Source organism: Sus scrofa, chromosome 13, assembly GCF_054392235.1.
Source record: "Sus scrofa isolate SSC_HxYL_T2T_F1_AM1 chromosome 13, Sscrofa_HxYL_maternal_Yorkshire_Landrace_v2.0, whole genome shotgun sequence".
NCBI classification, from domain to species: Eukaryota; Metazoa; Chordata; class Mammalia; order Artiodactyla; family Suidae; genus Sus; species Sus scrofa.
In genome coordinates, this window is record NC_139395.1 from 155,731,755 (window position 1) to 155,753,837 (window position 22,083).

Sequence of the window (22,083 nt, forward strand, 5' to 3'; positions counted from 1 at the left end):
GTTTTTATATTCTATTTTAAAAAATTTATTTATTTTTAATTAAAAAAATTTTTTTTGTCGTTTTAGGGCTGCACCTACCACATATGGAGGTTCCCAGGCTAGGAGTTGAATCATAGCTGTGGCTGCCAGCCTACGCCAGAGCCACAACAACGTCAGATCTGAGACTTGTCTGCGAACTACACCACAGCTCATGGCAATACTGGATCCTTAACCCACTCAGAGGGGCCAGGGATCAAACCTGCATCCTCATGGATACTATTCAGATTTGTTTCCACTGAGCCACTCTGGGAACTCCTGTATATTTTTTTTAACTTAGCTACCATGAGCATTTTCCCATGTAAAGTTTTTTAAGCACCATTTTAAGGAAGGTATGTGTTTCATCATATTGGTACTGTAATTAATTAAATCAGCTCCTTATTAACATTTTGATTTTTTTCAATTTTTGGTTATTTTAGTAATGTTAGTTTGAATATCATGTCTACCTGTCTGATTATTTCTTAGAATAAATTTCTAAATGATGGAGTCAAAAGCTAGTCAAATGCATTTTAATTTTTTAAAAATTATATTTTATTTACAATGTTGTGCCAGTTTCTGCTATACAGCATCAAAGGCATTTTAAAAATCTGCTTTTCACATATCTCCTTACTGCTTTTCCTCACCAGAAGGAAAATGAACATTTCTGAAGGGTCTATTACATTAAAGTCCAATCTCTTATTTCAGTGGTTCTCAAATTTTAATGTGTATAAGAATCACTTGGGGAGCTTATTAAAAATTCATTTTCCTGCGTCCCAGGCCCAGCTGTTCTGACCCATTAGCTTTGGAGTACGGCCCAGGAATCTGCAATTTTAACAAATTTCCCTCCGTATTTGATATAGGCACTCTTGGAACTACACTTTGAAAAATGTTTTTTTAAACAAATGGCAAAATGGACTCACATTAAGGTCACTTGCCCAAAGCTATTCATGCATCTGGTTACCAGATGTGCACTTAGCTCTTTGTGATTTCAGAACCCTTGTTTGTTCATTACCTCAGACCTTCTCAAACCTTTTTGTTGATGTGCCTGTGCTGACTTTGGAAAGGGGGCTCCACCTGACCCCACTGCAGGATTCTCTGGGATAGGTGGGAATGACGCATTATATAACAAGCCTCTCTTAAAGCACCCACCAGAACTTATGACTACTTTTATGCTGCATACATAACAAGGGCTACATAAAATGATTCCAGTCTTTTGCTAGTTAAATTTATTTGTTTCATGCCAACTCTTGTAAAGTAGATTATTCAGGACTATTGGGCAACTTTTGCCCAGAGGCAGGGACACTGACTGCTCTGGTGTGCCCTCTAGGTGGAGGGAGGAAGGGGCAGGCTAAATAGCAACTCCTCCCAGAGTCAAAAAAGAGCAGTACTGCTTTTGAAAACTCAGCAGAAGCAGCAGAAGGTGGTGGGCATGACTAAAGGAAAGTGCCATCTATTAAAGATGAGGCCCTCTACCCTTTTAGAAGAGTGTTGTTGTTGGTAAACCAAAGGGATCTTGTGTAGGGCTGAGCCTTTTTCACTTTTTAAAATCTGCTCTAAATGGAATTTTGCACACATTTAATTTTTTCCCTCCTTTATTAGTCTTTTTTTTTTCCTTCTATTTTCCCCATGTTGCATTTGTTCTATTTTTATTTATTTATTTTTGGCCGCACCCATGGCGTACTAAAATTCCTGGGCCAGGGACTGATCCCATGCCATAGCAGTGACAATGCCAGGTCCTTAACCTGCTGGACCACCAGGGAACTCCTGCATTTGTTTTAGTAGTAGCCTGGGATCATTGTGTGTCCTTATGTATTTCAACTAGTATATCCTAGAAAGTCATTCATAATTTACCAAATTTAGTATCTTCTATATCATGTCAGTTTGAGGTACTAGGAGTACAAGAAACAGTGCTTCTCTTTGAGAATTAAGTTAATTTTACTGTCATAGGTTGACTTGGGCTATATGTAGTCTTTGACTTATAACTTTAAATTTTTAACTAATTTTAGGGAAAAATTACAAATATTGTACAGAGAACTCACTCAACTTTCCCTAATATTAGCCCCTTCATAACCATTGTTTAGTTATCAATACTTTTAACTAAGTTATAGACTTCATTTGACTTCATCAGCTTTCCTGCTAATGAATTTTTTTCTGTTTCCATATGTGATCAAGGATCCTACCTTGCATTCAGTTATTTCACCTTAGTCTCCTCCAGTCCTAGATAGTTCCTCAGTTTTTCCTGGTTCTTCATTATTTTGACCCTTTTGAAGAATACTGATGAGTTATTTTGTAGGATGAAGTTAATTTGTAGAAAAGTACTGGCTAGTTGTTTTGTAGAGTGCGTCACTGATGCATGAGGTTGCTAGATCTTATTACTGGTAATATTAACCTTCATCACTTGGTTATGGTGTTATCTGCTAGGTTTCTTCACTATAAAGTTACTGTCTTTCCCTTTGTGGCTAATAGTTATTTGGGGGGAGATACTTTGAGACTATGCAAACTCTGTTTCTCTTCAGATTTTTATCTACAAATGTAAGCACTCATTGGTGGGTTTTGTCTTCAACAATTATTTACAGTGGTGTTTGCCTAATGATGATTTTTTTTTCTATCTCTTGTTTCCTTATTAATTGGAAGTTAATTTTAAGAAAAAGCTGCCCTTTCCCATTTATTTGATCATTTATATTAGTATGGACTCATGGCTATTCATTTCACTCTGTGGGTTAAAACATAATATCATTTTCTTCCTCCCTCCAGTGCTTCCACTTTTGTCCATTAAGAGCTCAGCTTGAATTTAAATGACTTGTACATGTAAATGGCTGTTATCATTTCTATCCCGTCTTTGCCCCCTGCCCTGTTACCCTAAAACAATGAACAGTAAAGCAGCCAGTTATTTTATAAAATGGGTTTATTCAGAAGCAGCAAAGAATTGCAATTTGGGACATGCAACTATGGCAAGCCACATGCAGTTTTAGATAAAGCAAAGGAAAAGGAAACTCTTATTGAGGAGAAGGGAAAATTGGGAGGGGCTGTTATAAACAAAAAATCCGGAGTTCCCGTCGTGGCGCAGTGGTTAACGAATCCGACTAGGAACCATGAGGTTGCGGGTTCGGTCCCTGCCCTTGCTCAGTGAGTTAACGATCCGGCGTTGCCGTGAGCTGTGGTGTAGGTTGCAGACGCGGCTCGGATCCCGCGTTGCTGTGGCTCTGGCGTAGGCCGGTGGCTACAGCTCCGATTCAACCCCTAGCCTGGGAACCTCCATATGCCGCGGGAGCGGCCCAAGGAATAGCAACAGTAACAACAACAACAACAACAACAACAACAACAAAAAGACAAAAAAAAAAAAAATCCATTGGAGGAAATTGGCAGTTTGAAGTATAGTGGCTTTTCATTGGCTGAACTGTGACAGTCTCTCAATGGCTGTGGTGTTGCCAGGTGAGGAGAAAATCTTCCTACCCCTGGTAGTAAAGTCCTGTTACTTCCTGCCAGAGATGCAAGGTAGGTCTCTTCCTGTTGGGGTCTGTATTGTTGTGATTTGTATCTCCCCTTCCAGCTTCCCAACTCCATTTCAGTGAATTTGCTCTTTATTAGTTTTCACACAACCATTGCTTCTTTAGGGTCTGGGAGTAATCCCTCAGGAGCTGGGTAAAGGAGTTTTAATTGGGAAAATGAATATTAGCGGTCCAAGGACAACATGTGTGCAAATAGTCAGCACTCAGGAACTCTGCAGTAGTAAAAGGAGTAGCAAAATATCAGCCTTTCCACTGGTACTTCCCCAGACAGGCCCAAGGATAGGACTACGGGCCTAGGGCCAGATCTTGCCGGCTCTGAGATACCCTGTGTCTGCAGGATTATCAGACCAGATGGATTTAGAGACATTAGGATGCTGATTTTATTGCTCTTGGCTGCTGAGTGAAGACCACACCCTTTCTCTGAGGTACATAGTGCTTAATATTTACAGAGTCCTCCCTCCCCAACCCCATCACTTTCCACCTTCCATCGTGGTGTAAAAATCTGTGCATGTAGAGATTCTTTGAGAATGCTACTTGGCATTCCTGATTTACCCTTTGTTGTAGCTTGTCTTCCATGCTCATTTTTTTTTTTAATTGAAAGTTTCAAATATACAAAAAAGTAGGGAGAAAAAGAAAATGAACCCTCAGATACCTATCACCTTGCTCAATAGTTTTTGATATTTTACCTACCTTATTTCATCTATTCCCTTATCTTCAGAGTTGGGGCTGGCATATTTGAAAACACATTGCAGACATTAAGATTTAAAGAAGGAGTTCCCATTGTGGCTAACTGGGTTAAGAACACAACATAGTGTCCATGAGGATGCAGGTTTGATCCCTGGCCTTGCTCAGTGGGTTAAGTATCTGGTCTTGCCAAGAGCTGTGGTGTAGGCTGGCAGCTGCAGCTCTGATTCAGGTGCAGCCATAAAAAGCAAAAAAATAAATAAATAAATAAAATAAAATAAAATAAAAAAGGAAAGAAAAGATTTAAGGAGTAAGGAAGTCTTGAGTGCAAGAACTATCCCTTAATTCCCATTGTAGCCCAGTGGTGCCTCCCACCATGCCTGAAAATAGCAGGTGCTTAGAAAAGACTGGTTGAATTGGGAGGAGAAAAAACAAAATCATGAGAACGTCATCATTTTGAACTAACTCTAGGGCAGACCTCGAAAGGAAAAGGGTGGTGAGTCTTGCCCTAAAATAACTTCTTTCATGTTACCTGAATTTGTTCTCTATAAGCATGTTCCCCTGTCACTTCAGGACAGCCTTAATTATTAATTAGAAAACTCTTCTGAAGGAGAGTTCAGGGTCTCTCATTTATTTAAATGTTTTTCACAAATCCAGTCTGATGCCATTTTCCCAAACACCAGCTGGGAGTTACCTGCCCTAAAAAGAACCTTCTTTAAAAAAATAATTTTTAAAAAATTATAAAAGTGGATATACTCCCTGAAGGAAAAATAGGAAAGTACAGAGAAATAGCAAATAAAAATCATTCAATATGTATTTTAATATGTAATTCCAGAGATAACATTATCTTAGTTAGCATTCTGATAAAATGTGAAGATGAATCACATTGGTAATCAGTCAATAAATATTTATTATATCCTTTGTATGTACTGAGGGTGTTTGTTGCATCATCTTGTTAAACTTCTTACATCAGTGTTGTAAGATAAGTTAATTTTTTTTTTGGTCTTTTTTTGTTTTTTAGGGCCACACCCATGGCACATGGAAGTTCCCAGGCTCGAGGTCGAATTGGAGCTACAGCTGCTGGCCTACACCACAGCTCATGGAAAAGCAGGATCCTTAACCCACTGAGCCAGGCCAGGGATGGAACCTGAAACCTCATGGTTCCTAGTCGTATTTGTTTCTGCTGTGCCACGATGGGAACTAACTCCCAATAAGTTAATTTTTTTTTTTAAATTGTTTTATAGCTGGGAAACAGAAACATGGTGAGAGAGTTTTCCTTCAGTCCCTTAGCTGATAAGCAGGCCTGGCAGATCTCTCTTGAAAGACAGTGGGATGAAGTAATAGACCGTTCATCCTGGGGGATGTTTATTAGCAGGAACTGAGGAGACCTCTTACTTGAGCTTCCTTCATGCTGGCTCCCTGTGTGGTCGGTTTTGAGGAGGGAGTTCTTGTGGTGGCTCAGCAGGTTAACAGCCTGACTAGTATATCCATGAGGATTCCGGTTTGATCCCTGGCCTTGCTCAGTGGGTTAAGGATCTGGCGTTGCCGTGAGCTGTGGTGTAGGTCGTAGACATGGCTCGGATCCTGAGTTGTTGTGGCTGTGGCGTAGGCCAGTGGCTACAGCTCTGATTCGACCCCTAATCTGGGAACCTACATATGCCTTGGGAGCGGCCCTAGAAGAGGCAAAAAGACAAAAACAAACAAACAAAAAACACTGTGGTGTAGATCAGCTTGAATCTGGAATTGCTGTGGCTCTGGCATAGGCCTGCAGCTGCAGCTCCAATTGGACCCATGGCTTGGGAACTTCCATATGCTGCAGGTGTGGCCCTAAAAAGGAAGAAAAGAAAAGTTTTGAGGAGAGCAGTAAGGCCTATGAAAATGAGGGAGTGATTAGTTGTAGGTGGATCCCACCTAGTCTCAAGAATCAAGGTCAGCAATGAAGGGCTAATTAGTACAGCTGACTATTGAACAACACGGGTTTGGAGTGTATAGGACCCCTTATATGAATGAAGTTTTTGTCGATAATTACTACAGTGCTACACAATCTGGGGTTGGTTGAATCCAAGATTGCTGAACTGCCCATGCGAATGGCTGACTCTGGGACTTGAGCACCCAAGAATTTCGGTATCTGAGGCAGGTCCTGGAACCAGTTCCCTGCAGATACCAAGGGGTGACTGTAATCATTAAGAATGTCTCCTTGCTTTATTATAAATTTCTTATCTTTGGACAAATTCTATGGGTTGTAGTGCAGGATATTAAGTCTGTGGTTATTCCTAACTTGCTACTTGTTGGGTATGTTTTTAAATCTCCCTAAAACACAGTTCCTCTTTCTTTAGAATGAGGGGGCAGGATTTGTATGGTCCTTTCTGCTTCTAACACTGCAGTACTTCTTTGATCAGAAATCCCTTCAGCATGTGTCTCATTGTCAAGGGCTATTCCTCTATTATTTTTTTCTATCGAAAAACAATGTTCCCTATCTAAATTTTCCAAGATGGAGATGTTATCGAAACCAATTGCCAGTCCTAGCATTTCAGCCTCCTGTAATTAAGTCCACAAGAGGTCATCTGGCTCTAGGAGCCTGCAGACTTTCTGTTACCTGGAGGGAAGAAAATAGACTGCCAAGAAACCCTTTCAAGGACAGTCCCAAGGAAAGGAGAGGAGGAGAGAGGTAGAAGGCTACATTTTTCAAGGGTTTGTGCTGGGCATACCCAGGCATGCAGGGGAGGAAAGAGATTGAAGTGTCCATGTGAAGAATGTGGCAGAAGCCCAGGCTGGGGAGCTGAGCATTTGGGCTCAGACCCTCAGCTCCATCACTTACTAGTTGTGTGGGGTTGGGCACATTCCATAATCTCTAAACTGTTATTTTCTCCTCTATAAAATTAGGAGACTCATAATTTTTATCTATAAAGTTGAAATAAGAATTAAATAAGTTAATACAAGTGATTTAGCCTCCGTGCATAGCACTGAGTAAATATACAAGTAAATCACTCTTTTGTTTTTTTGGCCACCCCAGGCATATGGACTTCCTGGGCCAGGGATCAGATCCCAGCCATAACTGTGACCTAAGCCATGGCAACATGGGATCCTTAACCCACGGTGCCCAGCCAGGGATCAAACATCTGTCCCAGTGCTTCCAAGACGCTGCTGATCCTGTTTTGCCATAGCAGGAACTCTAACAACCCTTCTTTTTTTTTTTCTTTTTAGAGCTGCTCCCTCAGCATATGGAAGTTCCCAGTCTAGGGGTCAAGATGAATCTGTAGCTGCTGGCCTACACCACAGCCACAGCAACTCAGTCTCTGAGCCTCGTCTCGACCTACACCACAGCTCTCGGCAACACTGGATCCTTAACCCACTGAGCAAGGCCAGGGATCGAACCCACATCCTCATGGATACTAGTTGGGCTCGTTACTGCTGAGCCACAAGGGGAGCTTCCTCACTCTTATTAGCAATTAATCTTCTAAGTAGTTTTTATGCCCTTCAGCATTTATTTGTGATACCTTCCCAAGACACTAAACGCGGGCCCTACTGTTTAATTGCTTGCTGAGTCAAATCTTCTTTTTGTGGTTTGACCCAGGAAACTAACCTCTGTTTATAACAGTGTCCAGGAATGCTTTCTAGGTTTCCTCAAGCTCACCTCAAGCTCAGTTTTGGGAATGCTATCCTTTCGTAAGTATGAGGTTTTCTTGAGAGTTGCTAAGATTATTTTATTTTTTTCCACAGTAAATTACCACATCCCCACTTCTCATTTGAAAAATCAACAACTTTGTTTTCTTTACAAAAGCACAGAAGTGTATCATACAAAATTCCAAAAATGAAAGAAAGAGAGAAAAAAAAAAACACCCCTAGCTAATCCCATACTCCTAATGCAACTATTGCTAGTTTTTGGCTGTATTTCTTTCTAGAGTTTTATTTCTATAGTTTTAGTGGTAATCATGCACACATGTATTTTCTGTTTTTTCTTTTTGTCCCTTAAGATTTACTCATACATGTTTTTGTATTATTTCAGCACAGAAAATATTTTGGTCTCCATTCTGTCCATTTAATTGAGACTGTGTTTAGCTGTGGAGATTATCAGTGTTCTGGCCTTAGCATTTTCCATACTCTTCTGATAACACATTTGGAGGAGAGATGTGGTTTTGGTAATGCAGAAAGCATGTGGGGCCTCCCAGGTAGCCTTCATCACCTTAGTGCATTTGTGGTCCAAGGAGGGCCCTGAGCTATGTGGCCTCAGAAACTGGATTTTTGTCCATAACTAAGAGCATGGCCCCTTCTCAGGGGTGAAGCCATACTGTCCTACTACATGCTATTGAAACATGATTCAGAATGGCGATTCATCCACTGACAGAAATACACTGCAATAGAGTGGTGGTTCTGGCAGCCATTAGTGGGTCTGCCTGTTGGTTATCCCCAGTCTAGAGACATTCAATGTAAAATAATATAACAGTAACACTTAATAGGTGCCTACTGTGCATTAGGAGGTGGGACAACATTTTATGTATTATTAGGTCATCCAGGCCCACAGTAACCTCTCTAGGAAGGTGCTGTGTTTTTTTGTTTGAGTTTTTTATTTGTTGCCTTTTAGGGCTGCACTTGTGGCATATGGAAGTTCCCAGGCTAGGGGGCGAATTGGAGCTGTAGCCACCAGTCTACACCATAGCAACTCAGCATCCGAGCCATGTCTGTGACCTATACCACAGCTCACGGCAATGCCAGATCCTTAACCTACCGAGCGAGGCCAGGGATGGAACCTGCATCCTCATGGATTCTAGTTGGTTTGTTAACCACTGAGTCACGACAGGAATTCCTGGAAGGTGCTGTTTTTATCCCCATTTTACAGATAAGGAGACTAAGGCTCAGTGAGCCATGGGCTCTGTTTCACAGTTGATATGTAGGGGAGCTGTGGTTTCTGTCTAAACCAAAACACTGTGCTGTAGTTAATTACTGACCTCCTGTGTTAGCATTCTCTTGTGATCCTTGCCTTCTTCCCCACCTGTGGCAGTGCCTCATTGTGGATGTAATACTTATTACTGAAAAATCCTTGACTTTTCATTCCCTGTTGTCAAGAAACATGTAGAGGAGAAGAGCTTTTGTCTTTCCCTTTATTTTCTCTTTGGGTCAAAATACACTTTAGAACAAGATTTCTCAGGCTGTTACCTTCTCTCTCTCTCTTTTTGCCATGCCAACAGCATGTGGAAGTTCCTGGGCCAGGGATCGAACCCAAGCCACAGAGGCCACCTGAGCTGCTGCAGTGACAACACTGGATCCTTAACCTCCTGGGCTACAAAGGAACTCCCATGCTGTTACTGTCTCTTAAAACTGTTTCAGGAAGGGGCAACTAAGGAAGAGAACCATTAGGGTTGAATTTGGGGGGTGTGCCCAGCTCATTGCCCATCTCTTCTTTGCCTTCTCCTGTGTAACATCTGGAAATGGCTTTTCTTCTGGGGTTGATGGATGTCAGCTGGGGTGACAACCCATAGAGAACCCCTGTGATGCATAGATGGTTGGAACCTTCTACCTCATAATCTCTGGTTTTCTGATCTCCAACTGTAGTTAGAGAATTCCTGTTACTGTTAGTCAAGATCAGTTGGGGGTAGGTTTTCAGTTTATACTGATAGGAATCATTTCAGGATAGGATTTCCATTTGAAACAGGATGTCTTTGTGATTGCATTTTAGAGACTGCTGGAGCAGAACTATCAAGCAAGAGCAGGCTTTGCACTGTCATTTGTCATCAGGTTTGCAACCAGACTGGAAAAGCTGAATTTGAAGCTTCCTGCCTGCAGTGAGGCCAAGAGACACCTATTGCTCACAAAATAAGACATGAGCTTCAACGTGACTTTTCACCTTTCCTACAGATTCCGATTACTGCTGCTTTTTACCTTATGCCTGACAGTGGTTGGGTGGGCCACCAGTAACTACTTTGTGGGTGCCATTCAAGACATTCCTAAAGCAAAGGAGCTCATGGCTAATTTCAACAAGGGTATAGTTTGGGGGAAGAAAGGAACTGTGACAGATGAAGCATCTGTGAAAAAAGCAGACCTTGACAACTGCCCTTCTGTGTCTCCATACCTCAGTAAGTATTTTTTTCTTTTTTATAAGTAGTACATAAACTGTTTCTTTAACTATAACAAATGTACAGAAAAGTACAAAAACCAGATGTGTATACATCTCACTTAAGTTTCACAAAATGAACATACTTGTGTAACCAATTTGTAAATTAAGAAATGAAATCGGGTGTTACTGTTGTGGCACAGTGGGTTATGGACCTGACTGGTATTCATGAGGATACACGTTTGATCCCTGGCCTCCTTCAGGGGGTTAAGGATCTGGTGTGGCCATGAGCCATGCTATAGGTCTCAGACGTGGCTCAGATCTGGCATGGATGTGGCTGTGGCATAGGCTGGCAGCTGCAGCTCCGATTTGACCCCTAGCCTGGGAAGTTCCATGTGCCACAGGTATGGCCCTAAAAAGCAAAAAAAAAAAAAAAAAAAAAAAAAAAAAGGAGAGAGAAGTGGAATCTTATGGAGTTCCTTGGTGGTGCAGTAGATTAAAGGTCCGGCATTGTCATTGCTGTGGATTGGGTCCTAGCTGTGGCTCTGGTTTGATTCCCTGGCCCTAGAACTTCTGCATGCTGTGTGAACAGCTGCAAAAAAAAAAAAAGAAAGAAAGACATGGAATCTTCGTAGAACTCCAGAAGTTCCCATACTTCTTTCAGTCACTGCTTTTATTTAAGATTCTAACACCAAGTGTTAGCTTTTTCCTGTTTCTGAACTTTAGATAATTGGAAACATACACTGTACATTCTTGGTGTCTGGCTTCTGTTGCTCACCATTATATTTGTGAGCTGTATCTGTATTGCTGACGTATAGTATTTATTATATAAACATCCCTAATTTTATCATCCAGCCACAGAAGTCTCAGGAGCATGTGTCAGTAGGCATGTGTGATGAGCTGGGGGTTGGTTGATCTGGGTTGATGGCTCTGCCCCGGTCCTCCTCCTGGGACCAACAGGCTGGCCTGGGCCTGTTCTCCTGGTGTTTGCAGAGCACAGCAGAGAAACACCAGCACATCCAAGCCTCTGCTTCTCTCACAGCTGTTGGCATCCCCTTGGCTCAAAGTAGGGAGTCAAGGGAAAGGATGGTACATTTTCAGTGTAGTCTTTCTTAGTTTATTTCTGTGTTTACTTCTTAAATATGTTGTATGTTTTGATTCTCCGTTGATGTCTCACCTTTCAGTTTAAATGAACAATAAACTGGTTTTTGGGGAGTACTTTGATTAGGAAGGAAAAACTCTACAGCAGTGTTATATGTAACCCACAAAGGTTCTCTCAGACCTCTGATTCTCCAGAACATCAAAGTGCTTATAATTCTCCAGATAATCCTGGGCCTGTCTTTCCAGAATGCTCTTCCTCAATCCATGTCTGCCTGGTGGATTTCTATTTAGTCATCAAAAATCTAGCTTAGATGACCTCTCTCCCAGAAAGGTTCCTGAGATGGGCCCAGAGTTAATCTTAAGTTCCTTGTGTCCTTGCCTTTTGTTCAGTTGTTGTGTTGTTCAGTGTGTTGCTTACATGTTTGCCTTTTTTCCCCCATGCAGGCAGGATGAAGGTAGGGTGGTCCTTTCCAGTTCTGTGAAGTCCAGAGCTCTTCCTTGGTCCCATGGAGGTGGCTCTCTGCATACACTTAATTATCTCTCTGTTGGGCGGCCTGGGGCTCTTTAACTGAGCAGAACCTGCAGACCCCCTTTCCTGACAGCATCACAGACTTGTATTGTGCTCATCCTTTCTTTACTCGGTAGTAGAAAAGCCAAAAAACATTATTCCTGATTGTTCGAGGGAAATTGTTCCGCTCACAAGTTACACAAGTTGAGAGAGGAAAATGAGTTACTGAAACACAGATCTGAGGGTATCATCTGCCTTGTTCAAAATCCTCTCAACATATTAAAGCCACAAACACATTCATAAAAACCACTGGGCAGTGACGCAATACTGAGTATGGATCAAGAGGGTGACATAAGTAGTGATGAATTAAGATGGAACATTAGTGACCCAAGGAGGAACAAAACTTGAGAAAATAGCATGGGAGCGGAGAGTCAGTGAAAACAGGCTGCAGAAGGGTAGGCATGTAAAAAGTTATGACAGTGAGAGAGTAAGCAAGGGCCTTCGTTTCCATCAGACATGTTCTATGGGGCCCTTTCAGGGGCCAAGAATAGAGATGTGGTCAGGTTAACTCAGCTGATGAGGTTTATGAACAGATGACACAGGAAAACATCTCAACAGCCACCCCATCAGCTCCCGGCAGCTCTGAGAGTTTGCCTTTTGTTAGAACTCCTTTTCTCACTGTTTTTAAGGCATTATTGCCTGCTGACTCTGTGTCTCATGTGAAGACCCTTCTGAAAAGTTTTTTTCTTGTAGGTTAGTTGTTTTCTCGAGGTGGCTAGAAGCAGTTATTTGCTCTTGGTGCTGTTGGGGAGAGTCTTGCAGCCACTTCACAGATATTAAAGCCTGGTCTAAGCAGCCATGCCAGAGAAGAGATGGTCACATGAAGCAAGGCACAGCGACATAGATAGGAAGGGTGCATGACTGAGGGTAGTGCAGCTTGCAAGCATCTTGAGATTTTTTACAGCTTGACCACTTTTGAAAAAGTGTGGCTGTCTTCCTAACCATAGCTCTGCCTCCTCTCTTTCCAGTCAGCGTTCCCTGTTGATTCAGATGCAAGGGGAGGGTCAGGGGCTTCAGCCTTATCTTTAAAGGCTTGCGTGAGGTTGGTTACCGTGGATGGTCCTTGGGGTTCATCCAGTCAGGCTGTGTCCAGACTCACTGAGCAAAACCCCACTAGGCATTTCTTCTGGAACAATGGAGAATTCTTGCGGTATTACACATACCTGTTACTATTGAGTTACGGAGTGAGGCTGGTTTCAATATCCTTTTGCTGTTTCACCTTCAGGGAGTTAGAATTGCTCTCAGGAGCTTAGGCAGGAACCTTAGGTAAAAGGGCCTTATCCATGAGCTTGGAATGCTCATCCATGGAATGCTCCTGATTTTTAAGAGACTTCACCCTCCTTTGGAATTTTTTTTTTAATGGCAACAAAAAAGTTGGGTTTATTTAACTTATTTTTCCATGGGTGAGTCTTCCTCCCCACCCCTGTTTGAAATTTTGAGAAGGAAAAGAGGGAAGAGCAAATTTGAAGTTTATCAGTCTAACCCCTGACCCCTGCTCTCTCTACTGGGGTCATCTGGACAGAGTGTGTCTCCTACATATGGATGAATCATAGAGCCAGGCTGGTTACCTGGCCACAGGGGAATTCTCAGCTATGTCCTCTGCTTGCTTTTGCAGCCAGTAACCTGAGTCATATCATTGTGTGGTTATAGTTCATGACCAATAATAATAAAAGCGAACACTCACACAGCGCTCACTGTGTGCCAGGCAGCATTCAGAGTACCTCACAGGTACTAGCTCATGTGAGCCTATCAGCGCCTGGCAAGTGAGCTCCTGTTGACGCCCATGTCCTGTTTTTGTTGTAGAAGGCCAGACCAAGCTTGTTTTCAAACCAGATCTCACTCTGGAAGAAGTACGGGCAGAAAACCCCAAAGTGCACAGAGGCCGGTATCACCCGGAGGAATGCAGGGCTGTGCAGCGGGTGGCCATCCTGATTCCTCACCGGCACAGAGAGAAGCACCTACTGTACCTGCTGGAACACCTTCACCCCTTCCTGCAGAGGCAGCAGCTGGACTATGGCATCTACATCATCCACCAGGTAAGTGGGGGGTGGGGCACAGACCAGACTCTGCTTTCCAGACCCTCCTCTCTCTGAGGACTTGGCTGCTCATCTGTCTTGGGTATAAAGGCATCACACTGTCATCAAGGGAGAGGTCTCCTACCTCATTTGTCCTTGAAAGGAGTAAAGGAAGTTCTTGTTCCAGTATGTGGAATAATGGGATCAAGTGGTGGGAAATTTTACTGGCTCTTTAAATGAACCTCTGGAGGAAGCCTGTTTTTTTTGTGTGTGAGCCCTTCCATGTTAGCCAATGACTGCCCGAAGATAGTCCCCTTGGATTCACCTTACATTTCCTTCTGCATTTGCTATACACTACATGGTGAGATGCTGAAACTGTGTTTTATTATGGACCCTGGCTATTCCATGTGGATCTAGACTGAGGAGGCGGCAGAATACTGTGTGCTGATCACCATAGAAATCGATGACTTGTCTCCACCTTTCTGTCTTTAACTTTGCCACTCTCTATTATATAAAGCATTGTTTAGTTTTCACTTTTTTGGCTTCTAGAAGCATGATTTAGTAGAAACACAGTAAGTATAAGTTTTGGCTGCTTTTGAGAGTTTAGCTCTAAGTCGACTGGGGGATTTAAGATGCTCTATTTGGTATTAACATTTATTGGAAGAAAAATAAGGCATCAACTTAAACATCTGTGGTGAGCTTTTCAAAAGTCACCTGGGCCATTCAAATAATTCCCTCTAAAGTCCTTACAAATGCTTAGAAAGCAAGCAAAATCATTAACTATGTGCCTAATATTGGTTGTAGCTGGTAGTATTTGCTTTAGGAAAATGTTTTTGTTTTTGTCTTTTGCCTTTTAGGGTCACACCCGAGGCATATGGAGGTTCCCAGGCTAGAGGTCTAATCGGAACTGTAGCCATTGGCCTACACCACAGCCACAGCAACGCCAGATCAGAGCTGCGTCTGCCACCCACAGCACAGCTCACAGCAACCACTGAGTGAGGCCAGGGATCGAACCTGCAACCTCATGGTTCCTAGTCAAATTCGTTAACCACTGAGCCATAATGGGAACTCCCTAGGAAAACTTTTGACAGATCAGGGGATGCAGTTCTGCAATGTATACTTGATAATAAACTGGGCCTCTTGAAAACCAGTGTGTATATATATAGTACATCTATGCCCATATTTTAAGGATTTGAAAGAGAATTTCACTGTTATATTGGTTTATAATTATTTTTGTTTTTAGCACTATTAATCCTTCAGAGTTCTTAGGACAACGGCTCCTAGTATATAATGTTTTTATGCATAGGAAAATACATCTGCTTTGTGGTGTTCTTTTCAGGAAAGTACTGTGATCAGTTTTGAGAACTGCCTGTACTTTTGTTATGGTAAACTGTTTATTGAACTGGAATTTATTCTTAAGAAATTCGATCCAAATAGCCCTGAAAAAAACTACTAATGTAAAAATTTTTTTCATACTATAGCTTTGATTGTATTACTGGTTGATTTATGTTCTTGTCTTACTCAGTAACAATTCCTCTGTAAGGCCATGTTTAGGATTAGCTCTGCCGTTGAGTGTGAAAACAGGATCTCTTACAGTAATTCCATGAGACTTTTTTTTTCTTTTTTTTCTTTTTTGGCTGCCCCTTGTCATATGGATTTCCCAGGCTAGGGATCAGATCTGAACCATTGTGGCAACGCTGTAACCTTTAATCCACTGTGCTGAGGCAGGAATTGAACCTGTGTCCTGGGGCTGCAGAGATGCCACCAATTTTGTGGTACCACAACAGGAACTCCTTCATGGGACTTTTTAAGTAGCTTAGGAATATTAGCATAAACTTCACTGTTTATAGGTTAAGATTCCTCCCTTCCTTCCTCTTCCTTCCTTCCTTCCTTCCTTCCTTCCTTCCTTCCTTCCTTCCTTCCTTCCTTCCTTCCTCCTCTCCCCTCCCCTCCTCTCCCTTCTCCTCTCCTCTCCTCTCCTTTCCTTTCCTTTCTTTTCCTTTCCTTTCCTTTTCTTTCCTTCCTTGTCTTTTTTGGGCCATACCTGCGGCATACGGAAATTCCCAGGTTAAGGAATTTCCCTTCCCTTCCCTTCCCTTCCCTTCCCTTCCCTTCCCTTCCCTTCCCTTCCCTTCCCTTCCCTTCCTTTCCCTTCCCTTTCCTTTCCTTTCCTTTTCTTTCCTTCCTGGTCTTTTTTGGGCCATACCTGCAGCATACGGAAATTCCCAGGTTAGGGGTCAAATCAGAGCTACAGCTGCCAGCCTACACCACAGCCACAGCAACGCAGGATCTGAGCTGTGTCTGTGACCTATACCGAAGCTCAGGGCAACACTGGATTCTTAACCCACTGAGTGAGGCCAGGGTTCAAATCTGCATCCTCAAGGATCCTAGTTGGTTCCTTACTGCTGAGCCATGATGGAAACTCCCTAGGTTAAGATTTCTTGATTCTTTCTGGCAAACTGCTTTTTGGAAGCTTAGTGTAAATTTGTTACATAGGGTAAGTTTGGGATTAGCTGAGAATTGAACAATGAAGATACTAATTGGGGCGACTGGTATTTAAGGAAGATTTTGTAGTTTTACGTGGAATAAATAAGTGTATAAATTTTTTTGGGAGTAATTTTTATTTGTATTTTAAAACTGGGTTTTTTTGGGGCGTTCCCGTCGTGGCTCAGTGGTTAACGAATCCGACTAGTAACATGAGGTTGGTTAAGGATCCTTAACCCACTCGCTCAGTGGGTTAAGGATCCAGCATTGCTGTGAGCTGTGGTGTAGGTCACAGATGTGGCCTGGATCCTGTGTTGCTGTGGCTCTGGTGTAGGCTGATGGCTGCAGCTCCAATTCGACCCCTAGCCTGGGAACCTCCATGTGTCATGGGAGTGGCCAAAGAAGTAGCAAAAAAGACCAAACAAACAAACAAACAAAAAACAACTATGGTTTTTTTGGAGTTCCCTGGTGGCCTAGCAGTTAGGGATCTGGAATTGTCACTGCTGTGGTGTGGGTTCGATCCCTGGCCCAGGAACTTCCACATGCTTCAAATGTGGCCAAACAAAAACAAAAACAAAATGAAACAAACAAACAAAAAAATAGGGCTACTGTGGCTCAGTAGGTTAAGAACTCAACTAGTATGTATCCATGAGGACATGGGTTAGATCCCTGGCCTCACTCAGTGGGGTAAGGATCTGGCATTGCTCTGTGGTGCAGGTCACCCACATGGCTTGGATATGCTACAGGTGCAGCCCTAAAAAGTAAGATGAAGAAGAAAAAAGAAGTGTTAACTATATTCATATTATTTTTATTATTATTTGTCTTTTTAGGGCTGCACCTGTGGCATATGGAAGTTCCCAGGCTAGGACTGAATCGGAGTTGTGGCTGCTGGCCTATGCCACAGCTCAGGGCAATACCAGATCCTCAACTCACTGAGTGAGGCCAGGGATCAAACCTGCTTCTTCGTGTATACTAGTCGTGTTTGTTACTGCTGCGCCACCAGGAAACTCCGTATATTCATGTTATTGTGCAACTGATCTCAATCTTTCATCTTGCAAAACAGAAACTTTAAACTGATACAACAAAAGCAACAAAAACACAAAGCATTTCAAAGTTGTGGCATATAAGTATGTATGAATCAGAAAGAAAAATACAGTGGGGCTCTGTTCTTATTATTGCATCTTCCGAGCTTCATGTCATGTGTATGGTCTTGCATGTTAGTAAGAACACAGCTCCTGCATCTGAACAGAAGACTGGCATGAAGTGAAATCTTGTCTCGGGAGCTTTTCATATTTTAATTTTCATACCCACAGGCTGGAAATAAAAAGTTTAATCGCGCCAAACTCCTGAATGTGGGCTATCTAGAAGCTCTTAAGGATGAAAACTGGGACTGCTTTATATTCCATGATGTGGACCTGGTGCCTGAGAATGACTGGAACATTTACAGGTGTGAGGATCAGCCCAAGCATCTGGTGGTTGGCAGGAACAGCACTGGGTACAGGTAAGGTGGCTCTGCTCTCGGCTTGCTTAGGTTGAGAAGCCTGGCCTGTTGTCATCAAGGCTGTGCGGACATGGTGTCCAGGATGTCTGAGGAAGATGTCAGAGAGGAAAAATGGACCATGATATATCACTTAAAATAGGAATTAGAGCAATTAGATTTTTTTTTTTCTTTTTTCTTTTTTCCCCCTTTTTGGCTACCTAGCAGCATATGGGAATTCCCAGGCCAGGGGTCAGATCAGAGCTGCAGTCATGACCTAAGCTTCAACTGTGGCAATTCCAGGTCCTTAACCTACTGTGCTGGGCTGGGGATTGAACCCACATCCCAGTATTCCCAAGTTGCTGCTGAACCCATCGCACCACAGAGGGAACTCTTAGATTTTTTTCTTATCAGGAAAACATCCTACCACAGCCTTGGCAGGGGATCACAAAGACAAAGCGGGGAGAAAACAGGAGAGGGAAGATAATGCAGGCCTTGCAAACAGTGGCCAGCCTCAGCTGAGTGCCTGCCTGGTGGAACTTTTGTAAGTGCTTCCACACTGGGTAGAACTCAAGTAACTTATCTGAATATCCCTGCCTTTGATCTCTAGGAGGCAATAAGAGTGTGCCCCCGGGTCAGCTTTCAGGTCTCTTTTGTGAGACTGTGCATTCTCTTTCCAGACTGTGGCATCTTTCCAGAGTTGAGAGGGAGACTGGGGAGGGGCCCATCCATAGAGGAGTCTGCTCGGGAGCCAGGACACCCAGGGCAAATTCCTTTCTCCCAAAGCCACTGTGGGAAGAGCTCAGCACCATCACTTCTGTTTTCATTCCCCGCCCCTCTGCCCCCAGGAAAGGCATAGCTGCTTTTCAGCCTTATTTTATATCAGCTCCTATATGAGAACAACTGAGGGGAAATAGCCAAGAAAATTCTTCACAGGTGAAACCGTATGTTCATTTCTCTGTGTACACACTTACCTGTCGGCTTCCTCCAAGCCCTGCCCTTCATGTGTGCTCACACCTGGGGTGCTTACTGTGCTCAGGGATGTGAGACCAGTTTGAATAAGGCCCGTGAACGTGTCCTCCCTAAAGCGCTCCCTGTTACAGGCTGGTGTGGGGAGACAGGCAACTACCACAGAGCTGGATCACTTTTGTACTTCACTTTTGCACATTCATCTATAAGCACTTGGTAATAACAGGGAGAGTAGAGGAGAAAGGCAGAGGGAGAGAGAGAACAGCAAACTATGAAGTAATACGGGAGATTCCACCCGTGACTCGCAAGTGCGCATGAGAGGCAAACCATGGATCTCTTGATGCCTGCCTCGGTCTTTGTTTCCAAGTTGCTCTGACTGTGGGTTTCGCACTTTGGAATGTTTAAGCAATTTCCATGAGAAACCCTGACTGAAGGTGATTTTTGCCTTGGGTACAGACCTTAAACTCAATCTGTGTCAAGTATGGGATTTAAACACATTTCTGGAATAAGCTACAGTGGGTGAGTGCAGTGTGTCTTTAAGAAACACCCAAGGAAAGGCTGAATGCTGTTGCACCTTTAAGCCTTCATCTTGTGGAGTCAGTGGGAGCTTCCCAGCAGGGTTCCAAGACACGGAAGCAAGAGAGAGATGGCACAGGTTTGGGAGAAAGGCGGGAAGTTCATTGGTGCTGGAGAATGAAAGTCTTGGGTGGTGGAGGGAAGAGAGGCAAGAGATAAAGTAGGCAGGGGCCAGATGATGCAGGCCCTGTTCAGTCTGGAAGGAGTGTGGCGTTCCTGTGGAAGGAATTAGGGAGCTGCTGGCACATGGTTACGGCCAGAGAATGGCAGGGGGAAGGTCATTTTAGCTGGCCTCTAGTGTGTGGGATGGAGCAGGCAGTGGGGGAGAAGTTAAGGGTGATGCCCTTTCCTGCCTCCAGGCTACCAGGCAGTGGGGCCAGAGGGCAGGGAAAGGGTCTGGAAGAGGACCCCAGATTTTTTCCTTTGGGGAACTTAATCTTGAATCATTATCTGGAGGTTTTGCTTTCTGGTCTCTGAGCCATGTCTGCCTTGAAGAAAGCAGCATGTCATGCCTAGGTACCTCGGTATTTTCAGAAGCATGTCAACCATCTGCTTACTTATTGGTTCTGAGATGTTTCTACAACGCAGAATACCTGTGCTTCAGACCCTTGACATGGAGGATAACTTCCCACTGCCCAGTCTTTCCAAACATCTGTGGTGAGAAATTACCATTGCACAGAATTGGTTTTTTGTTTGTTTTTGGAGTGTTGATGCACAGGGTTGTTTTGTTTTTTCTTTTTCATCTTTTTAGGGCTGCACCTGTGGCATATGGAAGTTACCAGGCTAGGGGTTGAATCAGAGCCACAGCTGCCAGCCTATGCCACAGCAATACCAGATCCGAGCCGCATCTGCAACTTGCGCCACTGAGTGAGGCCAGGGATCGAACCCACGTCCTCATGGATACTAGTCGGGTTCGTTACTTCTGAGCCACAATGGGAAATCATACACAGGGTTGTTTTAAGGACAGGCTTTTTGTTGGGATTCCAGATTTTATTTTTATATTAAGCTGGACCGTAAGAAAATGAGTTCTTGGGCATTTCTGCTGGGAACCAATTTTGAGTAAAATTTTGGTGTGAGGATTATGGGTTTTATCAGATGCTACTCACTCTAAAAACAGCCCCTGTATGAATTTTGCTGTTTAAACTTGCTATTATAACTGGCCATGTGTTTCTTTTATAATTGGGTATCAGGAAGCATTTGTCTTCCTTGAGTAACTTGAAGTTTTCTTAATGTGAACCAGGTGATTGAATGTGTCTCCTCTTTTGTTCAGGATGCAGGAAGCTGGAAGCCAAATCCATGACCTTTTAGAAGCGGAAAAGAATCTTATTTGCATATCAGAGTTCTTTTTTGCTTTTGTTTTTGGCCATGCTCATGGCATATGGAAATTCCTGGGCCAGGGATCAAACTCTTGCCACAGCAATGACCCAAGCTACTGTAGTGACAATGCCAGATCCTTAATCCAATGCACCACAGGAGAACTGCATATCAGAGTTCTGTTTCCCATTCTAATCATCTGTCTCATTGACGTTTTCCTCTGGTCCTGGTTTATCATTTATATTTTTCTACTTTATTATATGTAGCATGTAAACTGCCTCCTCATCTTCTGTGGCCTGGGGGAAGTTTTCATGGCTAATGTAGGGGGTGTCTTTACTTCCTTTACTTCTTTCCTTTCCTCCTTTGAGCAAAATCCCTTTAGCTGCAGGCAGGTACAGTTGCAGGCAGCGAAGTGTCTGCCCTGTTGGTAACTGTGTGTCCCTGTGCCACAGAGCTTAAATCAGCACACTTCTCATTGTCACAACTGCCCCATGAGTATGAAGAGAAGTGCAAGAAAGGTTTTCACACACACACACACACACACACACACACACACGGAAGAAGTTAAAGCACCTTGCCCCAGTGGTCTCAGACTCAGAGGAAGAGAAATAAATGTTATTTATCCCACTGACTATGGGTCAGTGATAAAGATCTGTACCAGCCTGTGGCAGATTTTACTGTTGAGAATTCCTCTGGTACCTGCCTGCTTTCTACAAGGACTCTACTGTTATTTTATGACTACATTTCCTCCACCCTTGGGCCTTACAGCCCTTTAAAAATAAGGAAAATGGTTTCAGAACCAATCAAATATGTATGCTTTTCTAGATAAGAAAAATTAGAAGCAAAGATCAACAGACATGTAGACATTTGCCATCCTAGAGGCAACTGAGAAGCTGAGAGTTCTTTACCCTTTCTTTCCAACTGGTTTCCTCTGACACCTCCCACTGCAGCTAGACTGGTCTCCAGAAACTTCTTAGATAGCCTGCACTTTTCCATTTTCTACATTTTTTTTTTTCCTTCGGCCACACTTGTAGCATATGGAAGTTCCAGGGCCAGGGATGAAAAGAGCCCGAGCAACAGCAGTGACAACACTGAATCCTTAACCGCTAGGCCAATAGGGAACTCCATCTCCTCTCTACTTTTCTTCATGGAGTTCTAATCACCAGGAGACCCCCGTTTTTCTACCTGTCTGGATCCTCCAAGGCCCACCCAAGCTGATGTGCAGCATCTCCTTCCTCAGAACCCTGATAATGTTCACCTCTCTCGTTAGACCATAAACTGTATGAGGATGGGGCCCGCTGACATAGCGTTGAGCCAGCTAT

The 22,083-nt window shown here is 43.2% G+C and overlaps 1 long non-coding RNA gene across 9 annotated transcripts in view; it reads left to right on the forward strand.

Annotated features, from left to right (window-relative positions):
* Positions 1-22,083, forward strand: part of LOC397380 (beta-1,4-galactosyltransferase 4) — a 34,378-nt gene that overhangs the window by 2,646 nt on the left and 9,649 nt on the right. For 7 of the 9 annotated variants that reach the window (XR_014824781.1, XR_014824785.1, XR_014824783.1 and 4 more), the window contains exons 2-4: positions 9,883-10,279; positions 13,730-13,962; positions 17,739-17,926. This is a non-coding gene — a long non-coding RNA (beta-1,4-galactosyltransferase 4). Of the gene's footprint in view, positions 1-9,882; positions 10,280-13,729; positions 17,068-17,362; positions 17,523-17,738; positions 17,927-22,083 lie in introns of those variants that run through there. The other 2 variants (XR_014824787.1, XR_014824788.1) reach the window with 2 other exon arrangements.